Raw genomic sequence first — 5,228 nt, 5'->3', positions numbered from 1 at the left:
GCTGCCTATGCCTCACAACAGATGTGACATTGCCAGGTGTGTTGTATGAAGGAACTTTCTGCCCTCACCCGATACACAGGAAGCCACAGCAGCAGTGCTCCAAGAGTTAAGAGCAAAGATACCACTGCAGGACCCCAAAGCAAGCCTTTTCCACCATCCTGCTGGGCCTTCCCAATTGTTCTGTTTTCAACTCATCCTTCACCTTTTGTGGCAGATGATGTCATTTCTCTAAGCTCTTCATCCATCTTGGGACAGTAGCTTAAACAAGCTTGAAGTGCAATCAGAGCCCCACAGCAATGAGTCACGGCATTTTAATCTTATCTCCTGGTTTAAATTTCTTTTTGCATTTGGTTTTTGAAAAGAAGGAATATAAACAGTTGCTTTACATAAAGTCAATTTTTTCAAAACTTAAGAGCCAGACCAACCAGTGGGTAGATGCTTCAACACCATAATGTACAGGCTCCATCCAGGTCTCCTCGTATCTGCTTTCTGGATTGCTTCCCAGGCAGTAGCCACATGTGGCCTTGTCTACCTGTCCGGCGACTTCCACTTCGTGGGCCACTTGTGCAAATCTCATGACTTGCTGCACCACAAAGCAAATGTGGTCTATAAAAGGTAAGCATCTTCGAGTCCTTTTTCAGAAATCACTGCGTGAAGCAAAAGTAGACTGATTAGTTCACTTGTATTTTCAGTGGTTTTATATCAATTTATATAATGTTTCAAATATAAATATTTACATCCAGATAGCTGACTTCCACCCCCCACCAAGGAAAAACAAAGCAAAAACAAAAAACAAAGAAGTAAAAACTTACCAGGTTTTCTCTGTAATTGGTGGACTTGGGATTCATGTACACAATCATTTGCACCTTTCCTTTTCCAGTGAAATAGTTCTTTAACCAGTATGTTAACTTCGCATCTTGGTATGGAACCAGCTACATGAACATTCAAGTGTAAGCACACAGGGCAAACACCCATCAAAAACACCAAGTATGTGGTCAAGGCCAGCTGCCACCAACCGTATTAATTCCAGAGCTCTGGTGCTCTCAGGAGCTCGATACGCATTAGTGTCATTACTGTCTGTCTGATGTGATCTCACCAAAAAAACATACGAAGAAGGCCCTTGAAAACAAGACAGGACCTCAGATGTGTTGTGTGTGCCTGTAAAATCTAAACTTCATACTATGAGATGGAAACCAGGAACACATTTTCATGGCTCAGTTAAGTAGTGGTCTATGCATGGTTCATACTCTTTTTTTTTTGAAACAGTGTTAGGGGCCGGGGAGGTGGCTCAGTGGACTAAGTGCTTCCTTGGCAAGCGCAAGGGCCGGAGTTCAATCCCTAGTTCCGCCAAAAAAAAACCCAAAACAAAAAGTTACAGACAGGATTCCATGTCTGCATCTTGTACTATGAATAACCACTAAGAAGATAACAATATACAATGTATTAATTATTGAAATTGTTTTATTAATCGGTTTTGAAACTCTCATTGCTATCTGTTTCTCAATAAAATTAATAATAAAAATAAAAATAAAAGTAAACAAGAGACAAAAAAACCCAAAATGTCATAGGATTGTCCTGCTACAAAGTTATATATGGCTTGATTTCTAAATTTCTGTGTAAAAAATGTGTAATTGTTATTAAAATTTCATTTATTTTTAAATAAATTGGAAATAAAAATGAATTTTGATATCAAAAAAGAAAAAGAGACAGGGTCTTGCTATGCAATTCAGGCTGGCCTTGAACTCACTATGTAGCCCAGGCTGATCTCAACTTGGCAGTGATCCTCCTGTCTTAGCTTCTTGAGTGCTGGGATTACAAGCATGTGCCACCACACCTAGCCAGACTGTTTCTACATAAGCACTTCTATTTAATAGGTTAAAAAAGCATTCTCTGGGGCTAGGGACATAGGTCAGTGGTACAAGCACCTGCCTGGCAAGCACAGGATCCTGAGTTCAAGAATCCATAAGCAGCATAGTTATTTCTGACCAATCTTGTTTGATTTCTTAGCAAAGGCAAGCCTTATACATCCCTCAAGCTTCTAAAACTACAGAAAGCAACTGATTAGTGCACCTAAGAATGCGTTCATTTTGGAACCTCATTAAGGGCAGTGAGCTCCATGGTGCTATGGTATCTGGCTTACCAAATAGATGAGATAGGACTAAGTTTAAAGGTCAATGATAATGTTTGAGTTATGCTGGTTTGGTATAATGTAAACTATCTGAAATAGAGACAATGATGCCACAGCTGCCATTGATAGTATAGACAATAAACTGGAAATGGAAGTTTCTGAAAGCTGTAGTAAGTGTGATAATTTCCCCACCTGCCTCATGCAATCTGTTCTTTCCTGTTTCTGTCCTGTTATTTCACTGCCAGCAAGGTCTATCAGGAATAGCTGCTTATGGAAATTTGTTCTTTTTCCTAAAAGGGATCACAAAGGCAACAATGTAAATTATGATGGCTTAATGTTCTTGAAACAGAATCAAGTCAATAAATCAAGTCTTAACAAATGAGATATTTGCATAACGTACAATGTGCAGGGGAGGCTGTAAGTGTATGATAAAAACACTCATGACATGAAACCGCCCCTTTTCTGCACCAGAAGATGCAGGCTGCCTGGCAACAGGGACTCATCTTTCCACTTTATCTCCAATACCCCACTCCTTTCTGTGAAGTGATTCAAAGGAAACCAAGTATGTATGGAAGGCTGATTCATACCCAGTTTCTGGCTGAAGTGTGTTACCTGAGCAACTATCACATTTATTGCTGACTGTAAACCAAGCACTGGGTCATGTACTTTATGAGCATCCTACCCGTTAGGCCTCACAATCTTTTCTTCTTTCTTTTTCCTCAGTACTGAAGATTGAAACCAGGGCTTTCATACTGAGCTATACCTCCAGCCCTTTTATATAGTTCTTATTTTGAAAAGTGACTCACTAAGTCACAAAGCTGGGTGGAACCGAGCTTGCAGTCTTCCTGTTCCAGCTTCTCAGTGTGCTGGGATTACAGGTTTGCACCACTACACAATCTTAGGAGGAGATTCTACTACAGTATTAGACTATTTTTTAACAAATTTTATTTATTTGTGTGTGTGTGTGTGTGTGTGTGTGGTGGCCAGCTCGCCCACCAGGGGGCGGGGCTGGCTGGCATGTGGTGCTGGGGGATTGAACCGCGGTCCCTGTGCTTTGCTAAGCTTGTTCTAAGTAGGTGCTTTAGACCACTGAGCCATCTCACCAGCCCCAACAGTATTAAACTATTATAGTTAGGTCAGACAACTAGTAAATAGGAATAAGAATTCAAGTCCTGGTAGTCTACAATATCATTTTTTCCTGGTACCAATAAACCATCATGTCACAATTGCATGATACAGTATTATGATTACAGCTAAACAACTTAAAAGTTATTAATTATGTACTAAGGTGTAAGCATTGCTAATGATTGCTGTAAGCCTTACAGCATGCCAGGTGCGGCAGTAACTAGAGATCAGCACAAGGAGCTCCACCAGCTCATTTGCTGAAAGAGAAGTGACTTAGAGCACTGGCTACCCCTTAACTGTATTTATGTTAGAAAGCCATTTAAAAAGATAAATTTCCCCATACAAAGGAGTCATTAAGGCTAAAATAATCAATTGCACATTATTCTAAGAGACTTTAAAAAAACTGTAAATCCTTTTCATAGCAAAATTCCAGGTGCACAGATATTATGTAATGAGAAAAAAAGATTATTTTAAAGTATCAGCTATGTGTATAGCAGAAAACACCCGTATCACCCATCTCCACCCGCAGCCTGTATACTTCAGTTTCTTAGTTGCTCAGGTAACAGTTCCTCTTCTACTTCTGGCTGTTTCTGTTTTCTGGAAATGGCTGATCACTGGGATGCATATTGTATAAAGCAGTCCCCAGTGGTTAAGCCATTCTGCTTCTGCATTTCCTGCTTGCTTATCCAATATAAACTCTAGACCACCAGAGATCGGGAATGATCCGAATCAGGGCCCAGTGATATAAATATACCTGCCTCCAAATCCTGGGCATTGTTTCAGTGTTTCTGCTTGAGATTGCAGGTATACATTAATTCTAGAGCAGTCCTCACTGCAATATCACCTTTTGTCATTTAAGTCCAGAAACTGAGGACTGAGGCCAAGAGCAAGCCCACACCTCACAGTTTAGCTGCCAAACATTGTTCCCCTTCGTATGAAGCAGAGCCTTCACTAGTTTAATGCTGAACACATGATGGGAACAGCTGGACTCCGGGTTCAAGTGTGTGTTGCAATGGTGTCTCTTTGTCTGGCCTATGATGACAGAAATTGGTAATCAGACCTTAATTATTTCATTATGCATGGCATTCTGATATACCAAAAAGGACTGCTATCAAATTAGAGTACCTGCTGTCAGGGTTCAGTTCCTTACTTTATATTCTTTTACTTCTAGTGGTATTTCTAACCTCTCCAGAAAACTTCCAAAGCCTCACTTGCTTTCACTTCCACTGGAGTTCAACCTGAAACATACATGTTATTGTTCTTATCTTCTAGCAGCACTGTAGACTGTGGCCATCTATGGGAAAGAGAACAAGGGGAGATTCCTAAACTGGGAGATACTAATGTGTCCGCTGATGACTAGAACCACATTGCTCAGCAACTCTAGTGCCACCTGGAGATAAGCTCACTTAGGACCCCAGAGAAATGTTAGAGTACCATGGTGAGCGTCACAGTCCAGGTCACTTACATAACAAGGGAACGGGAAGCAGTTTGCTCTGGTTTGCTAACAAAGCCCACTTTATGAATGAAACATTCATAAACTACAGCGCAGTAGGACCATGGTGACCCCCATACACAGCTTCACACCACAGCGGGACACTTCCCAACTGGTTGTGCCCTCCAGAGCAGCAGAGCACCCACACATATGACGGAGCTCGACCACTTCTTCAGCAGTAGCACCATTCCCAAAGATAGTTCCCAGAGCAAGGAAGACACAGAGGTAGCAACCAGCCCAGAGCCAGTGAAATCAAGAGTGTACCACACAAACAGAAACAGCAAAAGTTAACAGCTCAGAAAAGCAGGTCTACAAAATTAGAGAGAAAGGAGGGTTGCAAGGAAAGCCAACATTTTGGCCCTAGCTTTCTAAGGTCAATTAAGACTCAGAACATATGAGAACTTGTACTGCAACATCATGTAACTCAGTAGTGTCCCAAATTTTCTGATCAAGGAGATTATGGGGCCAAAGAGGAAAGTGATT

General features: G+C 41.1%; 2 long non-coding RNA genes across 2 annotated transcripts in view; both read right to left on the bottom strand.

Moving 5' to 3' along the window:
* Positions 1-615: 615 nt before the first annotated feature.
* On the bottom strand, positions 616-2,414 carry LOC111812371. The gene is made up of 3 exons (XR_002817881.1): positions 2,321-2,414; positions 813-932; positions 616-647 (listed from the first exon to the last, which is right to left on the bottom strand). It is a non-coding gene; the product is annotated as an uncharacterized LOC111812371 (long non-coding RNA).
* A 1,749-nt stretch (positions 2,415-4,163) lies between these two features.
* The window catches only part of LOC111812372, a 6,385-nt gene continuing 5,320 nt past the window's right edge, over positions 4,164-5,228 (bottom strand). The window contains exon 2 of the long non-coding RNA XR_002817882.1: positions 4,164-4,285. This is a non-coding gene — a long non-coding RNA (uncharacterized LOC111812372). The remainder of the gene's footprint in view (positions 4,286-5,228) is intronic.

Source organism: Octodon degus, unplaced genomic scaffold, assembly GCF_000260255.1.
Source record: "Octodon degus isolate 3935 unplaced genomic scaffold, OctDeg1.0 scaffold00122, whole genome shotgun sequence".
Lineage (NCBI taxonomy): Eukaryota > Metazoa > Chordata > Mammalia > Rodentia > Octodontidae > Octodon > Octodon degus.
This window is presented reverse-complemented; position numbering and strand designations above follow the sequence as displayed.